The 23794-nt window shown below is 33.5% G+C and overlaps 1 long non-coding RNA gene and 1 pseudogene across 1 annotated transcript; one reads left to right on the top strand and one right to left on the bottom strand.

Moving 5' to 3' along the window:
* Positions 1-11823: 11823 nt before the first annotated feature.
* On the bottom strand, positions 11824-14823 carry LOC137827062 (uncharacterized). Its single transcript, XR_016515058.1, has 3 exons — positions 14381-14823; positions 12038-12154; positions 11824-11952 (listed from the first exon to the last, which is right to left on the bottom strand). It is a non-coding gene; the product is annotated as an uncharacterized LOC137827062 (long non-coding RNA).
* Positions 14824-17710: 2887 nt separating this feature from the next.
* Positions 17711-19287, top strand: LOC150025669 (uncharacterized; annotated as a pseudogene).
* Positions 19288-23794: the final 4507 nt, after the last annotated feature.

The raw sequence follows: 23794 nt of genomic DNA, 5'->3' as shown, positions 1-23794 counted from the left end.
ACTTAATAAATAAATCGAAATTAATATAAAAAATTAACATCTAATTAATATTAAATTAAACCATAAATACAATATGAGAAAAGAAGTATATGTTCTTAAAATAATTTTTCTATTAGTTAATTGTTTTACATCTTTAATGTTTTACTTTTGATAATTTGTGTTTTGTCATAAAATCGGCTCATGTTAGGATAATATATTATGGGTGGTCCGATAACGGTCCGATAGCGGGTGGTCTGATAAGGTCAATAAACACTCGTTAATATAGGTTTGAAATGGCTCTAATACCATATTACGAAGTAGACTTTAAGCTTAAGTTAACACTATAAAACCGACTCATGAAATGAGATTTGTACTCAATTATATACAATGAAATAAAATGCTAATTTGGCAACTATTGGACTCAAAAAATTTCTTCTTCTATCCATGTGATGATGACTCCACTTTTAAATAAAAATTTGAATTTTAAATATTAAATATTAAGATTTTTTAATTTACTTTTTTTTTTCAATAGCATTAAAGCAAAAAACATGAATTCATAAGTTAGAAACTAAAAGACAAAAGTAATAAATAAATTATTATATTGACAGAATTTATTATTTTAATAAATTAATTATTAAAAATTGATTATTTTATTTATTCAAAGACTTTATTAAACATTATTCTCTTTATTGACTTTATTGGACTATGTCTCTGCGGTTTCATTTTCCTTGCCTATTTTTACTTTAAGTTGTAAAATTTGTTTACAGCATTCCATTTTTATCTGTTCCCACCTCATTCCTATATTCACTTTCTACCAACCATCATTATAATGTTTCTCATCGCACTGATTGTTTTGCTGGGATTTGATTTACACATATATTATTCTATCGCACAACGAAGAAATATTATATTGCAATTTGGCAAATGAGTGGAAATGTGGACTTAAATGACTGGAAGGTTCACTAGAACTATTCATTATGGACGAAAAAGCAATGGAAAAATATAAAACAATAATCCAAATGCATAATCCATATGTGTTGTCCTCCTCACAGAATTTATTACCATTTTTCATTTTTTTTCTTAAACAATTGTAAAACGGCAACAATAAAACAGATCAATTTTGGGTTGATTTCCACATTGAATCTAATTACAGCAAAATGAAGATGAAGTAACGTGTTAATATATATATATATATATATATATATATTTTTTTTTTTTGTTTATGGAGAGTTAAATTTGAAGAGGAGAATCTAATTACAGTAAAATGAAGAAAAGACGATGACACTTGACAAATATTTTAAGCAAAGATAGATGGCACAACATAGTGTGTTTGTCTTCACAGAGGATGAGAAGAGAACGTATATAGCTACGTACCTCGTAAAATTGTAACACTTTTCCAAAATTGTAATCCTTTTTCCCTTGCTTATATCACGAACTTTTACAGCAAACCATGTTGGAGGAAGCCATTCAGTATGTGAAGTACCTCAAAACTCATATTTGGCTCCACCAAACCATGATCAATTTCTTTGATGATATCGCATTCTCCTATGTACCTTAGTGATTGCTACTTCCCTTCTCCTATGTACCTTAATTGATGGAACTCATGATTTTTCAGTTGATCAGACAGGTTAAAATTTCTTATAAAAGACTTACCTCAAGTGGTGGAACTTCAAGCTCTCACAATAGAAGTTTCCAAGCTCCCTCAAACAACTGAAATAAAAAAACACGGTGTTGAGAATCATTCTAGAATCTTTAGGGCTAGATCTTCAAAATAAAATTACACAACACACACCTCAACCAATATAACGAAAAAAGAAAGAAATCGAGATGGGGCAAAACCTAGGGTTGAGTCTTCAACTCGCAGAGACTGAAAAAGGAAAGGAATGTGAAACTCACGGTTGCATGTTCTCACGGTCGCTCCTTAGGTCATGTTCTTAAGTCGCACTGCTCAACAGCAGCTAGGTCGCATTCTCAGGTCGAACTGTTCAATAGCTAGGTCGCGTTCTCAGGTCGCACTGCTCAACAGCTAGGGCACGTTCTCAATGTACATTCTTTGGTCGCGTTTTCAACTTAAACCCAAGCTTTGAAAAGTTTTCACTCTTTTCTCCACACATCAGCGCCATTTTCAAATAAATAAAAGATTAATTATTTGCGTAGGTTGAACCTTAACAATTTTGTTATTTATTTAAATTTAATTTCAAAATGCATAGTGTGAGCTTAATCTTCAAACTTTAAATTTTTATTATTATTTATATTTTCAACAGTGACCATTTGACCACACAACCCTTTTTCTTATTTTTTTAAAAAAAATTACGTGAGTATAACTCACTTTATTTAATTTTTTTAATAATGAAGGTTTAGTTCACACTATTTAGTGTCCACAGGGCCTTCACTTTTTTTTCAGCTAATTCTACATTTTGCCGTAATAGGATAAAATGGAAAAACATTAAAAAAAATGTTTTAAAGAGGAATCATCTTACCTTTAAAGATGAATGATATAGATAATAAAGATAAATCTCACTTTAAAGAGAAAACCTCGAGAAAAATAGTTTATTCATTTATCTACAGTCATCATCAATGCCTTCGATTTCATTGTCATCACTCTAATTTGCGGACACTTGTGAAGGCATTGTTGGTCGATAATACTGCATAAATGACATTGGATTGTAGGCAGATGGGGGGGTCATGGTAGAGGTTGCAAAGGAATTTGACGGGCCAACAAACAATTTTTGTTGAGATAGAAATGTTAAGTAGTTGAAAGGTGGTTGATGGAATGATGATTGAAATGACATGTGAGATTGATCCCTATATCCGAACAACTGGGTCGGTTGAACACCTGGTGGACGAAAAGATTGTTGTTTAAATGATTGAACTTGAGAAGAAGACCCGACATGATGTTGATAGTGAGGTTGTGTAGTCTCCTGTGGCATATCATACTGTTTTGAAAATATGTGTTAATTTTGGATGAGTGAATGAAGAATAATAAATAATTTTGTAATTGAACTTACATCATCATCAAACGATGATTGTATAGGCGTGATGTAGCGGATAGTATGGTTGATGTACCATTGCATGTATGTTGAGTTGTCATGCAAATTGCCATTTCCGTTAAACTGATTTCCGTGAATTAGATGATTATGACGGTCATTCCACATAGCTATCCATGCGACATGATATTGTGGCCAGTATCGATCAATTCGTCCTCTCATATCCTCTTTGTGAAGTTGATCGAGGTTGAATGGGTCACTTGGAATACTCTGTCGAAATCCAAATTGACGCATAACCCTATCAACCTGATGAAATTCAACAGTTGCAAAACATATGAGAGGAACTACAACCCGTGCAGTTGGGGAAACCTCAATAGTGATCAAGCGTGGAGTCCAAAGAAACTGTAAATAAATGTTTGAAACATCAGTAATATGAAATATTTAGTTAAAATGATATGTTAGTTTATATATTTGTCACAACCTCTTTAACTTTAATGCCATCAAATATTGCTCGTATTTGTGGAACAATGGTTCCTCCTATGTGCGTCCCATGCATCCTCCGAGTCCACCTAACGTAAGCAAAGAAATATTAAGAACTTCGTTTTCTTATCTCGAAAATTAATACAAAAATAACATACCTTTTACCGAGAGGGGAAACCAACTCCTTGTTGAACTTCTTCATCGGTCAATGGTTGAAGTTGTGGAGAAATGCATGTTATGCGTTCCCATGCCCAACACTGTAAAAGAAGCATGCAACCTCCAATATTATCTTGATTAAATTCTATTCCGTGATCGAGCGCACGATACAAAGAAGCCAATACAGCTGACCCCCAACTGTAATTCCTTACGTTGTTTAAGTCTGCCAACAATAATAGATACATTAAATGTCTTACTACCTGAAGAATCAGGCATCAATAGACTCCCAATAAGTGTTAATATGTGGGCTCGAGCATGTTGAGCAATAACATCATCGGTTGCATTATGTGGCAGTTCCTGAAAAGTGTTGTTAAGCCAAGACAACTTAATTGCATTTCCTTTTACCGCTGTTGAGGGTGGTATAAATCCGAGCAACTGGTTATAGAAAGATATTAAATCACCACTAGTAATCCCGGTGACAACCTGCCCATCAATAGGTAAACCCAATATTAATTCCACATCTTCCAAAATAACAGTTGTTTCACCGAGAGGAAAGTGAAAGGTATGAGTGTTTGTTCTCCATCTTTCCACTAATGCTGTAATTAGTACATGGTTGAAGTCAATGTGCTTAAATTTTAACAAATGTCCAAAACCAGAATGATCAATTAACCGTTTGACTCGTTGGTCAAGTATATCCTCATGCTTTAGTACCCAACTTGCATGTCTTATGGGTCTCAATAGTCTTTCATTACCTTCCCATACGTATTTAGTAACATGTTTCTCTTGGAGTCGCAATATAGACATATTCGCGGGAAGACGATGAGATGCCATAAAATTCTAATAAAATGATTCCTGAAAATACAACCAATTTTTAGAGTACCTTTATAGATAATTCCTATTAAAATGATATTATCAATAAACATTAATTTTCCTACATTAAAGATAACGGAAAAAATATTTACACATACTAATTAAAGAGTGCTGAGTATAACATATTATAAAAATATTGATTGAAAGTAATATATTATGTACAAACAATAAAAATATAAGAAAAATAAAATAAAAATATATTTTTTAGCAATTGTTTGTCAATATTTAATATCAATTAATTATATTAACTTGTTTTTTTATAAGTTGATAATGATTAAATTTCATGTTTTAAAGTATCATTTTTAAATTCTTTTAACAGAGTATAAGTATTAAATATTGTGTGTGGATAACTATTAAAATATAAGTATTCAAAGTGGTAAAATATAATTAAATTTAATGAAAAATTAATGGTTATCTGTATATTTTACCCTCTCAGTTTTCTTTAATGTTTTTTTGGGTCCCGATTTTTGGACAACCCTAAATTTGTTGCTCCACCATACAACTACCAACGTGGCACAAGAAAATATTATTTTATTTGGATGTGGGGTCCAGAAAAAATATGAAATTGAGTGTTTAGGGTGCAGTAGAATGTGAAATTAGGTTTTTAGAAAGGGGCTGAATTTAGGTTTCTTCTCCACGAACTTGTCTTCTCCACCACTTCGTCTTCTCCAGCACATCGTCTTCTCCACCAACATCGTCTTCTCTGCAAGGTATTTGTTCGAAGTTCTCCGCAACCTTTATGTGCAACGACGTTCGTGGTCGTCGTAGGTGCATCTATTTTCAGGGTGGTTTGGCGGTGGTGTCGTCTTTGACATCCTCCTTTGATGGTGGTTGGGTGGCGATGTCGTCTTGGACATCCTGTTTTCACGGTGGTTGGGTGGCGTTCTCCTCTTGGACATCCTGTTTTCAAAGGTAATACATTTATTTTTTTCATTTGTTTATTAACTGAAACCTTGATGTTGTGTGATTTGTTGTTGGGTCATTCCTGTTATTTATCCTATGGTGACGCTTGTATGAGCCAAAGCTGATTTCTCGCACAGACTATTAAGATAAATGTATATTTGTATTTGATGTTGGGTTTACTTTGTGGGTCTGTATTTCACTATTATTGTAGTATTTGATTTCATAGTAGCATGTTAGGATACACAAAGAAAAGGGATTGGTGGAGCAACTCATTTAGAGTTGTCCAAAAATCGGGACCCATTTTTGTGGAGTATGACTTGATTTTTTGTGAAAATATTGTTGTTGGAAATATGTGTGTTGGTATATAATTAGTGCAGAGTGTTTGTTTGGAATGTTAGGTTGATGAGGTACCAAAATTATAAAGGAAATTTTGTAATGTTGACATAGATAAGAAAGTTAAAAAGAGAGTGTTAGTGTTTGTGTTAGTGTTAGTGTTGATGTTGGTTGGGGAGGGACACTAGGTGGGGAGAAAGTGGGTTAAATCAGTTTTTTATATAGGCCATCAAAGTAGGATAGTGTCAAGTAACCACAATGTTCACTGAATTTAGAGGGTTGCAGTGTGTGGTGACCCTAGTAGGAGTATGTGGTGACCCACATGAGACTTCCTGCACAGACTTAACAGGGGAAGTTTTTCTTAAAATGTGAATTGTGTTCATGTTGGTTAGGGAGTGACAGGAGGTGGGGAGAAAGTGGATTAAATGAGTTATTTAGAGGTTGTTGGAGTAGGACCCTATGAATTAATCCCAAAATTTAGTAAAGTTAGAGACTGACAGTATGTGGTGACCCTTCAGGGAATATGTGGTGACCCACCTCTTACTTCCTGCACAAACCCAGTGAAACTTGTTATGGAAATATGAAGTGAGTGTTCATGTTTGTTGGGATGGGCATGATGTGGGGAAACTTTTTCTGAAAATGGGAAGTGAGTGTTCATGTTGGTTGTAGTGGGGCATGAGCTGGGGACAAAGTAGTTTAATTGAAGTGTTTAGAGGCCATGAGTGTAGAGCAGTGTGAAGTGGGCACAAAATTCACTCAACTAAGAGAATATAATGAAATGGTGACCCTATAGGGAATATGTGGTGATCCACACTTTAGTTCCTGCACATACCCAGGGAAACTTTTTCTGGAAATTGGAAGTGAGTGTTCGTGTTGGTTGTAGTGGGGCATGAGCTGGGGACAAAGTGGTTTAATTGAGGTATTTAGAGGCCATGAGTTTAGAGCATTGTGAAGTGGGCACAAAATTCACTCAACTAAGAATATCATCAAATGGTGACCCTATAGGAAATATGTGGTGACCCACATTACACTTCGTGCACAGCCCCAGTGAAATTTTTTCCTGGATATGGGAAGTGAGTGTTCGTGTTGGTGAAGGGTGGGCCATGAGGTGGAGAGAAAGTGGGTTAAATGGGTTCTTTAGAACCCATGAGTGTAGGAAAGTGCAAACTAACCACAAAATTCACTCCACTTAGACAGTTGTAGAATGTGGTGACCCTAGAGGGAATATGTGGTGACCCACATTATAGTTCTATGATAGAGGCAGGGTAATTTCATCTTAAAATGTTAGGTTTTTTGTGTTATTAGTTAGTGTGGGGTGGGGAATAATGTAAGGTTTTTGTCCTTCATATGTTCTTTGTGTTGACCCAAAGTCAGTTTATTGCAAAAGCACATTTACAGAATACATTAACTATGAATTGTTTGATTTTTTAAAGATTGATGTTCTTTGATTGTTGTTTGGTTTTGAATAACATATTCAATGTTGCTTTTTTATGTTTTGTAGGATATAATGACAAGTGAAGAAAGTAGTCATGCAAAATCTTTTGTGGATGATAAGGTTCGATTTCAAATATGCTTAATTTTGTTGGGCATACAATGGCATCACATTCTTAGTAAAGTGTACACGTTTTTATAAATGCAGGTCTTTAGGCATTATTGTAGGCCTAAATTTTTGGGAAGTTTGAACAAAACCTTAAGTGATGAAGAAAAGTTTATTATTCAGTCAACCCCCTTTGGTTGGCTAATTGTGTTGGATGGGAACCTGAAATTGAATCGTTGCCTTTTAAGGGAGTTATGTACTAGGTGGGTGGAGAGAAGTCATGGTTTTGTAGTCAACTCTAGAGTTGTCCCATTTACTTTGTTAGATGTTTGTTTAGGTATAGGTCTTAGAGTTTTGAGAGACAAATTTGACTTACAAAAAACAGAAAACAATTGTAAGAGTATGAGTTTTTTCAAAAGTAGTCATGTATCTGTCAAAATGATTTATGATGAAATTGTTAAACGTTGCAACGAATGTTCTATACATGACTTTTGCAGGCTGTACATCTTGTTAGGAATGTCAGAGTTTTTATTTCCAAGTAGAATGGGTTTAGTCCTTGGTGGGTTGTTTAGGGTTGTGGATGATCTAGGCGAATTGGGTAGGTTTAATTGGGGAGGTTTAGTTTATGACTTTTTGGATCAGAGTTTGTGTTCAGCTTCAATGTGTATGAGGAGAAAACTAATGCTACATATATCCATGTTCGTGGTTGTGTGTACTTGATGCAGGTAATTTAAAATAATTACTTCATATGTGTTTTGACTTCCCATACAAATTCTGGTTACTGGCATTAATTTGACATGAATTGTGTAGATATGGGCTCTTGAACATTTGTTCTCTTACAAGCGGCAAATGCCGAGGATTGGAAATAGATATCCTCGTATCACACATTGGATGGATGTTAGGCTGAGTGACATTGAAATTGCATCTGGACTGCAACAGAATGTGGTGTGTAGAATACATTGAAATTTTTTATTTAATGTACAATACTTAGTTTTATTTATTTATTTATGTTGGTATTTGTCGTCTGCCTGAACAGGTTATTGTGGACTTATCTGCGTCCAATGAAGAGTTGCAAAAAGAATTCATTGTACAAGCATTTGAGATAATTCGACGTGGATTTACAAGTGACATGTAAAAAAAAAGGACTATGGTAAAATGAAGGTGAAAGTAGTTGATATGCTTCGCCAAGCAAAGGAACAACAGGTTGTCATCAGCAATTTGGAGAAGGAGTTGAAAGAGTTACAAGAATTTTTAAGTGCACGTGCAAAATCTTCTGTGCATGATAGTCCTTCTGTAGATGACGACGAACATCTGCAGACGTCTTACGTTGATGATAAAGACGAACCCGATGAGCAAGGCATACTTGAAGGGCAAGACTTACCTGAAGAGCAAGGCCTACCCGATGAGCAAGGCTTACCCGAAGAGCAACATGTACCCGAACAACAAGACGTACTCGAAGACCAAGACGTACCCCAAGAGCAAGACGTACCCGAAGACCAAGATGGGGGAGAAGAAAAAAGTAACATATTCACCCGAGTGAAGCATAGAGCAAGGAAACGTGTGAAGTCGGTTGTGATGAAATCACCATGAACTAGGTATGGAAGGGGAAAAAATGATTTTGTTAGTCATAATTGAAAGGGATCGTACATGACGTGTTTAGTACTTAATTATGTTTATTACGAAGTAGTTGTTAGAAATGATACATGTTTATTTCATTGGGTGTAATGTGGTTAGAGAATTTAAGACGTGTATTTAGCAATTGTGTAGTAATTTTAGTAACTCTAATTTGGTTGGACTTTTTGAAGTTTTATTTAAATTTAATTGTCTTCCATTTATGTGGTTGAAGTGAACATATTTTTTAAATTTGAATGTATGGCAGTGTCAACACACATAAACTAAGTTCATAGAAGCTAAGAAGGACAAGTAACCAAAAAATTCACTTAACACATGTAATAAGCATTGTTCAAACATGTGCTTATAAATTATAAATACAATTTTGTATCCTCAATTATACAATAATAGTCTTCATTGTGCATGTAGCCATGTTTGTAAGATGTGGAAGTTTAAACCATCCTTGAATGTCAGATTCTATCTTCCTCCATCTTATTCAATAACTCCAATTGCTTTGCATCTAAATATATTTTGGATATTGAAATGTGAATTAAAATATTGGATATAGGACATTTTTTTTAAGTATAGACAATTTTTGAAACTATACCTGGAGTCGGTGGATCGCGTATTACTGGATGAGAACAACGAACTTCCTCATCAGATGGTGGACATATGTCAAATTTGAAAACCTATAGGCATGAATCAGATGTTGTACATATGTTAAATTTTAAAACCTATAGGCATGAATATTGTAACAAAAGGCACAATTGTTTGTACTATAGTTATAATGAAAGCCACATACTTTAACAATGTTGTTTACAGTTATATTAAGGTAGAAAGTCATTTTAGCTTGTACGAAAAGTTTTGGATTGAGCGAAAATGGGGTAGTGCTGAAGGGGTCCATTTTAGCTTGCACGAAAATAATTTGGATTGATCGAAAATGGGGCAGTGCTGAAGGGGTCCATTTTAGCTTGCAGGAAAATTTTTGGATTGAGCGAAAACGGGGAAGTGCTGAAGGGGTCCATTTTAGCTTGCGCGAAAATAATTTGGATTGAGCGAAAATAGGGCAGTGCTGAATGGGACCATTTTAGCTTGCACGAAAATAATTTGGATTGATCGAAAATGGGGCAGTGCTGAAGGGGTCCATTTTAGCTTGCAGGAAAATTTTTGGATTGAGCGAAAACGGGGAAGTGTTGAAGGGGTCCATTTTAGCTTGCGCGAAAATAATTTGGATTGAGCGAAAATAGGGCAGTGCTGAATGGGACCATTTTAGCTTGCACGAAATTTTTTGGATTGAGCGAAAATAGTCCAATGCGGAAGGGGTCCATTTTAGCTTACACGAAATATTTTGGATTGAGCGAAAATAGGCCAGTGCTGAAGGGGTCCATTTTAGCTTGCAGGAAAATTTTTGGATTGAGCGAAAACGGGGTACTGCTGAAGGGGTCCATTTTAGCTTGCATGAAAATAATTTGGATTGATCTAAAATAAGGCAGTGCTAAAGGGGTCCATTTTAGCTTGCACGAAAATTTTTGGTTTGAGCGAAAATAGTCCAGTGCTGAAGGAGTCCATTTTAGCTTGCACGAAAATTTTTGGATTGAGCGAAAACGGGGCAGTGCTGAAGGGGTCCATTTTAGCTTGCGCGAAAATAATTTGGATTGAGCGAAAATAGGACATTGCTAAAGGGGTCCATTTTAGCTTGCACAAATTTTTTTGGATTGAGCGAAAATAGTCCAGTGCTGAAGGGGTTCATTTTAGCTTACACGAAATTTTTTGGATTGATCGAAAATAGGCCAGTGCTGAAGGAGGGTCCATTTGAGCTTGCACGAAAATTTTTGGATGGAATGTTGCTTAGGCATAGTATCATGAAATTTTGTCTTCCTCGCTTTGATCGTAGTTGTTTATGTTTTACCCAAAGACTTGGTAAAAAAGTTGCCAAATTTTGAACTTTAACTTAATATTGTTAACTTTAAACTTATTTTAGTGTAGCAAAATGGACAAATGTAAATATTTATAACTTTTTTTTTACTGAGTCCAACGAACTAAGAATGAAGTCATACTTAACCACGAACGACCGTTAAATTAACCTTCCACGGTATGTGGCACCTGCTAATGGATCCTTTGGGTTTGAATACGAATAAAATCATTTCTCGAAAAACTTGTCATCATAATTACAAATGATGGAAACTAATTTTAAGTGTAATTAGAAGGTTTGTTGCATCATATGGTACAACAATATTCGTCTTTAATTCTTAGCATTAAAAAGTTCGCACATTGTTCAACTCAATGGAATGTATGTAATCCATTATGTTTCTACAGTTATGAATGCTCCTAGGATACACTAAAACATGTAATGAATAACTACACAATTGCAGAACATGTAGATTCACATGCTACGCACTCTCAACCACCATCATTCTGTAGTTCCACGAAAGTTGAACTCCCTCAACAAATTTTCTCGTTCTGCATTACGTGCATCAAGGAACCAATTACAAACCATTTCCTGACAGAATGCTTGAAGCTCGTCCTGAAATTAATTTTGAAAATCAATTTTCAGTGCAGAATAAAACTTATAACTTGTACTCTACTAGTGAAGGAAACAAATACGTACGCTGTTGTATTCAGGCATCGTCTTCCCGTCATAGTCAACCATACCATTCCACAACTCAATATATTTCAAAACCAATACTCCACAATCATAACTACATACAAGAAAGCACATAAAAATATTTACATATGAATATGCATAAAAATAACAAAAGTTTTCATTTCAATACTAACCCGTTTAGCTGTATAGGAAGTTTTTGTTTGACTACTTTGATGGGGGGACTATTCACTCCACCGAACTTGTCAAGAATTTTGTACACATGGTCAACTTGCACAGCCTGCACTGTACAATACAAGAAATCAGAAATCAAATACCAAATTCATCGCTTCATTCTTTACTAAACATCATCTTTTACTCTTTACCATGGCTTTATCAATTTTGTTGCGTTTTCCCCTTCTATGGCCGAGGGGGTCCAAGACATGCAATTCCCTACTATGAAAATTAAACGCGTAGACCCACCAATGGTCATTGTGCACCGTTGGGATGAATACCTAAAAGTGAATAATATAACTTAATTAAACACATAAAAAATTATGCCCTAAAATCATTATAGAAAATTATATAATACAAACTTACAAAATCGCAATATGATAGTGATTCAAATGGAATCAAATCTTTTGCAAACGAACAGTAATCCTTCGTGTCCCACTCTTTCTTTTCCGAAGTTGTTTTCATTTCTTCAATAACACGATCCTTTATGCAACAAAAAATGTAGTGATATTAATAGAAAGTATACATATGAAAACAAAACTTAAATTCCACAATCCACTCACAGCAAAAAAAGGGTTAAAGGAAAAACGTTGGACCCTTCCATTCTTTTGAAGTTGATCAACCATGAACAACCCCGTTGCAAAGAACAACACCTAAAAACAGATTCCCACGAATTAAGTTTTCACTGGGTGTGTACAAGAAGTCTAATGCGGGTCACCAAATGTTCCTACTTGGGTCACCACATACTGCAATCCTCTAAGTTGAGTGAATTTCTTATCACTGGACACTGCCCTACACTCATGGACTCTCAAAACCTGATATAACACACTTTCTGCCCACATCATGCCCAACTCAACCAATACTAACACGCTCTTCACATTTACATAATAAGTTTGCACAGGGACTGTGCAGGAACTATAATGTGGTCACCACATATTCCTACTAAGGTCACCACATACAACAATGCCCTAAGTTGAGTGAATTTGTGATCACTGGACACTGCCTTACACTCATGGACTCTAAAATCTGATCTAACGCATTTTTTGCCGACATCATGCCCACCCAAACCAACACCAACACACACTTCACATTTCCAGAATAAGTTTGCAAAGGGACTGTGCAGGAAGTCTAATGTGGTCACCACATATTCCTACTAGGGTCACCACATACAACAAACCTCTAAATTGAGTGAATTTGTGATCACTGGACATTGCCCTACACTCATGCTGCATATTGTGATTTCGGTATATAGATGGATAAAAACAACTCTACATACATGGATAACAACAACTCAACAGAAAGGATATGGTGCAAACTATGTTTCTTCATATTTATTGGGTTTATTGAACGGCTATCCAACTATATATAACTACGACAAAAAATCACAGGAAAAAAAGTATTGTTGGAAATCATTAACCGTAAAATTGAAAACAAAAAGATCTTATTGTAATATGACATTTTACCCCATGGGCATGTTTGGTTGCATTCTGCTGCCATGCTTCACAGAAATAACATGTTTTATACATACAGAGATGCAAAGTCACACATTCATATTTTTACAATCATGCTATACAAAATTAAGAGCATCTCATGGTAATTTCTTAAATATAGATTACAAATTCATATTCTCATTCCCTTTTGTCAACCACACTCTGTTTTTTAGCATTTTATAACAATGATCGGTTAAAAGGTATATGTTGCTTAGAACAGTCTATGTCACATCTAGGTAACAAACAATTACAATGACACTGGACTGAAGCTTCAAAGGTTAATGTAATTTTTATTTTGCATCAGGGTATTGATAGCATGGCGCCAGCTTCCACAAATTTTGGAGTTGCAATCGCTTAATGACTTGGGTTTTTCTGAAACATATGTGAGATGTTTGCAGGTATGGTATTAAATTCTACCTGAAAGTGTATGTCAAATGTTGAGTACTATAAAGAAAACCTTTGATTTGTTATGCTTTGTATTTTCTCAACCAATATATTACATGCTACAATGCTTAACAAATTTCGGAGGTTGTCAACAGCATGAAAGACCTAATACATATTTGTGCACAACACAGAGTTGGAGTAATAAGTAATTTGCGTGTAGTTTTTATGATGAGGTTACCCTATCGGGTTCTATTTTCAATTAATCTAGTTGTCGAAGCTGTTTTAATTTGGGCTTTTGGAAATATATTCTTACATTGGCCATTGGCCTTGCCTGCAAAGTGTTTCAAACAATTATCCTCTACTAACAACAACCTCAAAGCTCAACATGCAATAGATGCAGGAAATTGAGCACATGCCAAATGTTCATGGTCTCCCAACTTATACAATCACACTCAATAAGCTGATGGACTCTAAAAATCTTATCTAACGCACTTTCTGCCCACATCATGCCCACCCCAATCACATATTCCTACTAAACCCTAAACCAACAATTACCAAACTTGTTTGTTCAACGATTAGACCATACAATTTATATGCTCTAACTTCATCACTGTGAAAAAAATTTATCAATTTTATATCAATGTGTCTAGTAATAACAACAATACCAACAATTCAACATTCAAGGAAGAAAAGCTTCAAACTTCCTTCAACACGAAACTCAAACTAAAATTGAATCAAAATAGGCTCTACAACAACATCAAAATCACACAACATCATCAAAATCACACAACAACAATGTTTCACTTCATAATCCATTGAATCAAAAATATATTACCTTTATCACCTAACCACCGTGAAAAGAGATGGAGGGCGTCCACCGAGCAAACACCGACCGACGACGGCGACAAAGAACAAGACCACGGAACCACGACACAGGAAACCAATACAACAACAAACTGCAAGAGGGAACAATGCACTGGAGAACCACGAGACCTTTGCGAAGAAGAAATTCAAAGAGGGAACGGTGCACTAGTGAACCACGGGACCAAAAGAAGAAGAAATTGAAAGAGGGAGAGTTCAACCACCAAAAGAAGAAGAAATTGAAAGAGAGAGAGTTTCGTAACCCTAATGGGAATTTGAACCAAAGATTAAACCTTTTCAAAAAAAAATTGTGGGCCCCGCAACAACAATTTAATATTTGTTTTTTTGCCACTTGGAGAGTTGTACACTGGAGCAATGAGATAAGTAGTTGTTCAACCAACATTTTCCTTTTTTTTTGTTTTAACTCTCCAATAAAAGATTAACAGGTTTTGTTTCTTTTTGCTTTTGCACTTTCGTTTTTGGTCTATATTGAAGAAGAAACCGTGAACTGAATAGACAGGCAGTGGTGTTTCGCTAACAAACAACGCTGCATGTTCTTTTCTCCTCGCCTTCCATGCAATTCTAACCTAACACTCATGATAAGTCTTCCGCGACTTCATTCACTTCTGTTCCCTCTCACCACAAACCATGACTATCACCACCTCCTTAAGGGTGTGTTTGGATTGGGGAGGAGATTTGAGGGAATGGATTTAGAGTGATTTGAGAGCAAAGTGAGGTTGTTTGGATTGGGGTATATTATAGTAGATTTGTGAGGAAAGTTTATTGAATTTTGTGAATGATGTGATAGTTGTGTGAAATTTTTAATTTTTTTAAAATATGTAAAATACAAGTTTACAAATTTATTCTTACTTCTAAAAATATATGAATAATAAAAAAATTAATTAATTTATATAGTTATTTTTATAATTAATAATAATAATATTATTATATAAATAAATATATTTTATTATTATTAATAATATTATTAAATGTTTGATACAAATAAATTAAGAGTAATTTTGACATTTTAATAATATTATGTAAATTTTTAATAATTATCTAATATATTATAAATTAATTTAGTTGTACTATTATTTATTTTTATTTATTTTTTATCATTATTAATTATTATTTTAAATTTTTAATAATAGTTATTATTTCATAAATTTATTTTTAATATTTTTATTTTAATTATCATTTTATATATTTATTAATATTTTAATAATAATTATTATTATTTACATTATTTTAATCATATTTTTTGTAAATCTTCGCAAATCTTCACAAATTTGCAAAGAAAGAATTGTGCAACGCTTTTGCTTCGAAATTTGTTTTATTACTTTTTTATTTCTTGATTTTTGAGCTTTACGTGCCTTTCTTCGCTTCTCAGAATCCGTCGCTGGATACAAACAAAGCATAACACTCTTCTTCTTCTTTCTACACTTCTCCGTACATCTCCAGGCCGTACACTTCTGATGTTACAGTATGGTTGATGTTTCAAAGGCTAGAACCAAAGTAAAGGGTAAAATATAACCTATATTACATGTACCTTTTTTGTGATTTAATTCATTCAACCATATTCTTTTCTGCGCATGGATAACATGTGGAGAATAGCATGGATAACTCTTTTGCCCATTGGCTCTTTCTCTGCTCCATCAGAGATTCTTATTCTACTCCTTATTATTTATAAAATACTCCTACTCATTGGCTATAATGAAGACATTGTACGAAAATAAAAAATATTAGTTGAGTTTTGTTAATTTTTTAAAACAAATTTCAAGTAGTTAATTTTGTTTGCAAATTTAAAGATATTAGTACATTAGAACTAAATTATTATAACTAAATTCTTTTACATGTAATTTTCCCTCATATATAGATAACTAAATTTTAGTCAAAACCAAGATATAATTTTCTTCTGGAATGAACAAGGGTTCATGAGTAATGCCACCATGTAATACAAAAATACATACAGATCCATCCTCAGAAAATACAAAAACAACTTATGAGAGCTAAAATATACTGATAATCTTTGTTAGCACGTGCTTGCTACTACAATTAATTAAATAATTAAAATATTAGAGAGAACTTACCTTTGTGATTGAATGCCACCCTTAAGCACTCTGGCACAATGGCAAAGTTGGAGAGTGTTTTGCATAGGACACATACTCTATTAAATAGAGTTGCTTGTGTGAGTTTCAAAAAATGAAAGTTTGAATTCAAACTTCATTTTCAAAAAGAATCTCTGCCATGAAAAAAGAATCTCTTCCATGAAAACTATAGCCATGACATAAAGCTGGACACAAAATAAAGTATTGATTGGTGGTGCACGAAATTGCAAATGAAGTTGCCAATGGTGTGTGAACTTTTTTCATTTGGTGCCTATACAAAGTTGTCAACCATGAAGGCAACTTTTAATATAAGTTGCCAAATGGTGAATGCAACTTCTTTCAAAGTTGCCAATGGTGAAGTCAACTTCTTTGTTATGAAATTAGAAAAAATAAAAATAAACCAAGTGTAGCGTGGAGTGATGGCTTTCTGTCACAATTACATGAGGACATGACTTATGAATAAAAATTATTGTACTCATACAGAACATTTGTTATATAGTGGAACAACAATGCAACTCTCTAGCCTTGCATTCCTTCTTTGTTCTACACTTTTTCTTCTCTTAATTTCTGCATCCAAGTAAAAAAAATTGAGGACAAGGTTTGTGAGATATATTATTTCTCCTTCTAGTATAAAGTTCAAAGAAAGTTGTAAATGTAATGTAAATTTTTCATAACATGCTAGCTTAGTGGCCTTCTTGTTTATCATGTTTTTTTTTAAATGCAGATGGACACGTGGAATGTCGGTGGAACGTCACTAAGCTAGCATGAATAACCAATAATTACAGACATCGTGGACGACATAAATGAAGATGGAGATAACTACGACTTTGATTTGGATGATGAAGATCAGTTCAATAGATCTTCACAATATATTCCGTCTGGCAGTCAATCCGGACATAACATCGATTGCGAACTCAATGAACACATGTCTTTCATGTCAAAGGAGGCGACATTGAATGCCATAAAACGATACCACATAGACAACGGTAACAAATTTGTTGTCGTGGAATCAAAGCCAGACAGATATATGGCTCAGTGCATACATCATGATGTAGGGTGCGAATGGAGATTACGTGCATCATTTAGTAAAATCCGAAGTCAATGGGAGATAAAAAAAAATGAATGCACAACATACTTGTTTGTCAACAAATCTTACGGTAGACCGTGTTAATTTGGATTCAACCCATATTGCGTCCATGGTGCTGACTTCAGTCAAAGCAAACCCTTTCGTCCCATTTAAAAGCTTAATTGCAGAAATAAAAAATTTGCATGGCTATACTATCACGTATAGAAAAGCTTGGTTGGGAAAACAGAAAGCTCTTGCTTTGGCATTTGGCGATTGGGAACAGTCCTACAATGATCTTCCTAGATGGTTGGAAGCAGTAAAAGAAAGCAATCCAGGGACAATTGTGCAGTATATTGCTTCTCCTTGTATGGTTGATGGTGTTCAAGACAATTCTTCTTACACGTTGGATCGGGTGTTTTAGTCTTTCAAGCCTTGTATCGATGGTTTCAATTTTTGCAAGCCCATTGTACAAGTTGATGGGACATTTCTAACCGGAAGATACATGGAACATTGTTGACCGCAACCGCTCAAGATGGGAATCGAAACATATTTCCATTGGCGTTTGCGATTGTTGAAGGCGAGACTCGGGAGATTTTAATTTGGTTCTTCCAATTATTGCGACAATATGTGACACCTCAGCCGAATTTGTGCATGATTACTGATAGAGGAATCGGTATAATTTCAGCATTACAATCCGAAGAAGTTGGATGGGAAGGAGACGACCTCGTTTTTGTGTATTGCATACGCCATATCGCATCGAATTTCAACAAAAAATTCAAAAATGCTGAGCTGAAACGACAATTGATTAACATGGGTAATGACATTCCTTACCTTCTCTCACAAATAATTATGACCTTTTACCATTTAACTAATTTCATTTACTTCTTTATGACAACTTATGAGATGAAACAACCCATAGTACAGGCAAAGCTATCAGTTATGCGATCTGAGTTCAAGCAAGCATTTTCCTGGATAGATCGCATACCATTAGAGAAATGGATTCAAACATATGATGGGGGAAAGAGGTATGGTCATATGACCACAAATCTAGCGGAATGCATTAACTTCGTGCTTAAGGGAGCTCGTTCTTTGCCGATTTCCGCTTTGGTTAAGGCAACTTTTGAAAAAACAAAAACATGGTTTGTTGAACGAGTCTTCAAAATAGACACCATGTTACGCGCAAGTCATTATTATTCAGAAGATATCACAACCTTACTTAGAAAAAATCAACAAGATTCGTCTGTGTTTTGTGGAAAGGTTTAATGCAAAAAATTCTGAATTTGATGTCCAAGAATTAGCCACCCCCAACATGGTCGGTGACCTCAATCATATATAGTTATATTAAATGATTGATGGTGTGATTGTGGCCACTTCCAAGCTCTTCGACTTCCTTGTCGTCATGTTATTGTCGTTTGTTCCTCTTGCCATTTACAAATGATGACATTCATTGATCCAGTTTACAACCTCCACACGATTAGAAAGGCATATCAAGTTGAATTCCACCCCGTTCGAAACGAGGATTATTGGTCTACTTATACCGGGCCAAATTTCATACCAGAACCCCACATGCGACGTAAAAACTTGGGATGACCAATTACGACTCGTTTGCATAATGAAATGGATCAATCAATTCAGAACAAGACAAAAAAATGTTCTTACTGTCGCAATGAAGGTCACAACAGAGGAAATTGTCCATTTAGACAGTAGAGTCATCCTTTGTAATGTTATTCTCATCAAATATTTTAATATCATCTTCTTTTAATAACTTATATTGAATAATTTATTTTATTTTTAATACATTTATAAATACATGTATATTATTACTTTTACATATTATATAATTTATACTTTCATATATTATATAATCTAAAAATTTATACATAAATTATATCACATTTTTATAAGTGTATTTTTAACTTTAACAATATTTAAAAAATACTAAATATTTTTAATTTATCAAACAAATCATTTTCAATCCAATTTATTTAAAATTATTGTAAAAAATATTCATTTTAATTATTCAACTTTATATATCATTTTCTTAAATAAAACAAAATTAAATTTTGGTATTATTTATAAAATACTTTTTTTAATTATATATTTTTATTTTTAAAAATATTAATTATCATTTGTTTAAAAAAAATAAAATCAAGTGAACTTGGCAATTCAATTGACAACTTTAATTGAGATAAAATATATTAAAGTTGTCAATCCAGTATTCAATTTTATTTAAACTAAAGTTGTCAACCCGGTTGAAAATTTTAATTAAATTTAAAGAAGAAAAGTAGGAAGATTAAGGAATTTAATTTATGTTGCCTACACCATTAACAACTTTGACAAAAAAATGTCCATTCTTATAATATTTTCTGAATCTGCCTATTTACGTAAATCTAAAAAAAAACTACACCATTTTGATAAAATTTCCGAAACTTACCAAGGAGTGGGGATTGTTCCAAGCGGTGTGATGTATGTATCTATGGATAAGAATTGTATTCCCACTAAGAATATCCACGGGATTAGAAATATTCCTGCAGTTGCTACTATTTCTGAAACAGCATCACCTTGTTAAAGGTCCGTCAATGATGAATTATGCTGTTAGGCCAACTATTCAAAAGAGGACATTAGGGAGGGATGCTCACAACCCCCTGGTTTCTTCTATGCAATACAACTTGATGATGATAATCACATGTCTAATGTGTTTTGGGCAGATGCGAGATCAAGGACTGCTTATGGTCATTTTGGTGATGCAGTTACTATGGACACAACTTACATAATAAATCAATATAGAGTGCCTTTTGCTCTGCGGGGTAAACCATTATGAAAGTGACAAGACATTATTTCCCGTTGCAATAAAAGAAGAATGAAACATTTTGATTCTTTATGTTATGTCCAATGATGTGGAGAAATTTAGTAATTGTTTTCCTCCATTGTTGAAAGACATTCTTTACGAACCAAATTTTCCTTAATTAGTGATATAAAATAATGAATATGTGATTAATGTTTCAATTTTGTTCAATATGCACCAAATAGGTCAACAATGTTCTTTTAATGGTACGAACTTTGTAATAGAGGAAGTCATATGACTTAACAAACGTAACATATTCAATCCATAAGAAACAATGCAAAGGATTGTCAATGCAGATACTTCTGTTTGCAATTGTATTTGTTATTGTAGGTGTGAGATTAGATTTAAGTTCACATCAAAAACATTGTTATCCATGTTATACATATCTTCATCGTCGAAATATCCAGACTAATGATTATCATTATCCATGTCAAATAACCATAAAATTTTAATTAAGGTGAAAACATCCATCACTTCAATATTTTCTTACTATACTTCTTTAATCTCATTTTATATTGTTTTTTTAGCAAAAATATACATTTATGATTATGTTTTTCAGAATTAAGGTTAGGATTATGATTTAAGATTAGGGTTAGGTTTAATGGTTAGGTATATGTTTAAAGTTAGGGTTTAGAGTTATGGTTTATGGTTAAGGTTAATGGTTAGGAATATGGTTAAAGTTTAAGGTTAATGGTAAATGATTAAGATATTCATAAAGATTAAGGTTATGATTAGAGTTAGGAATAGGATTAAATGTTAAGATTAGAGTTAATAGTAAGGTTAAGAGTTAGGGTTAGGGTTACAATACAATAAGGTCCACACTTCAACCTTCATCTAAGCTAATCCAAGTCATGCAAAGGTTCAATTTCTATTCAGAGGTAGCAATCCAAAGTCAAACCAAATATGTAATCATAATAGAAATAGTTTGGGGATCAATCTGATGATGATCTAAACAAAGCAACCAACAATAAAAAGAGTAATACAACAACAAGCACTCATCAAAATATAATTTTATTTAACACGTGAACGGTTTAAATTTTTATTTAATCAAAATAATAATAACATATTTTATACATTAATATATAATTTTTTATTTTTTCAAAACAAAGCATTCAAACATGTTGCAAACAAGAGATAAATAAAAATGAAACTACTAAACTTACATAAAATGTTTGTTTTTTTACAGAAATGGGAGTGAGATTAATATTTGTTTTTTTACAAAAATGGGAGTAAGATTTTCCTTACACAATAACTATTTATCTTGATGATTCAAATTATACAGAGTCCTCAAGAACAACAAACAAAACATAAAAAGAACTAAACTTTTTTAACCTCAAACTTCCCTTAGCTACTTACAATCAATTAACTTACAAAGTTGTTAATAAAATGTTAAAAGTGTCAACACAACAACCATATAAATATCAAAAAAATAGAAACGAACACCGCCTTTCAAACAATACATATAATCCAACATATAATCGATATGGGTGTTGATAATCGATTACTTGAATTGTACAATCGATTACTTCAACCTTCAAACAACACATATAACGAGTTTTTAATGTCGATCGCTCAATAACCAGTGAAAGGAATAAAAAAGTTAAGTTAAAAAGGAATAACCTCTTTTCAGTGGATAGCGTGAGATACATGCGAAGTTAATAAGTAAAAACAATGCTACCCATATTGAAGAAAATGGCAATATTACAAAACTACACAACAAAAACTATTTATCTCAATAAAATAAATAATGATATATTGAATTAATTATAAAATATAAATTTGTTGAAATAGTACATCTAATTTCATTATTATATGGTGAGATTTCTTACATAAATTGCCTTTATTTTAGGGAGCATATTTTGAAATAAAGTTTGTTTTGTCCAGTAAATAAACTACAAAAGATGGATGTGTCCAAAACAGTTCTCATTTATTTTATTCATCTATAGTTTCAGTTCCACCTTCTAGAACAAAAGACTCGAAATTCACTAGATGTGAAAGATACACATAGTAACAAGAGAAAGGGGGAAAACAGTAATCATCAAGCTACCTCGTGTAGCAGCATCTGATCAAAGTGCCACACACCTGAAAGTTCATCCAGGAAAACAAATAAGATACAACGATAATTTGATCATCTCGGGAAAGTAAAATGCAAATAACAGAGTTTGAAATTTCTTACGGTCCTTTGCCAACTTTTCTGAGCTGAGCAACATACTCAGATAGGGTATTTTAGGAAAAAGATCATTAAATAAAATGAAAGTTCGCAATTTTGCTTATATTTGAGAAAAAAAAAAGTGATTTTTACTCATAAACGAGATAGAAGGTGATAATATCTAGCATTGCTCCCAATAGTCTCTTTGGCCTTTTTCTTAGAGATAATATTCATTTATTTTGTGTTGTTGTAATGGAGAAAGTAGAAATTAATAGAAACATAAGCATTATAGAAATAAGATCCCAAGAGAGAAAATACCATGAGCTATTCTTCCCATCTTCATTTTCACACAATGGTGGATTGTTCTCTTTACGTTTCTCATAGCAAGAAGATGAAGTGGGCTTCTGGTATATAACAAGTCCAATTCCAGATGAATCATGAGCCTTAGCCACAACCTTCCAGCACATGGCTTTTGTTATATCCACCATGGCTGCAGTTTGAAAAAAAATTCTTAAACATAAAGCTAAGAAGACAGAACAAATTTGTTTGGGGCATCAAGGTTAGGTCATACAAGAATTCAACATCTCAGTGTATTAAATAAGATACATTCTCAACACAAATGAAAAAATTATAACTACAGAGGAAGGAAAGACAATGACACAAATAGACAGAGGATGAAGGTGAGAGAAAGAAAGACAAACCAAAGCTCGATCTTTGTGGGATTGGGATTGGGCTTGGGAGTTGGTGAGTTAAGTATAGATGGAGGACTGTTTCTTGCTGCACCTCCATACCTTCTTCTCTCACCTCCATAAATTTTCGAATTTCCAAAAATATCCCTCTATAATATTTCGGATTACATAATTCGAAAGTTATTTTTCAAATTTGTAATTAGCTTCTGGATTACATAATTCGGAAGACTTTTTTCAGATGCATGATTACTTTATGTTTACATAATCTGGAAGTCTTATTTAGCTTCTGGATTATGTAATCCGGAAGTCTATTTTCAAATGAATTTCTAGATTACATAATCCGGAAACTACTCTATGGAAATGACACAAGAAGGATAAAAATGTATTTTCATATTGTGTATGGAGGTGGCAGAAGAAGATATGGAGGTGCATGAAGAAACAGTCTAGATGGAGGAATGAAAATGAGATTTCGTGACACTGGACTGTTTCTTCTTGCACCTCCATAAGTTCTTCTCCCACCTCTATAAATTT

Source organism: Phaseolus vulgaris, chromosome 8, assembly GCF_051622355.1.
Source record: "Phaseolus vulgaris cultivar YP4 chromosome 8, ASM5162235v1, whole genome shotgun sequence".
In the NCBI taxonomy this organism is placed as follows: Eukaryota; Viridiplantae; Streptophyta; class Magnoliopsida; order Fabales; family Fabaceae; genus Phaseolus; species Phaseolus vulgaris.
This window is presented reverse-complemented; position numbering and strand designations above follow the sequence as displayed.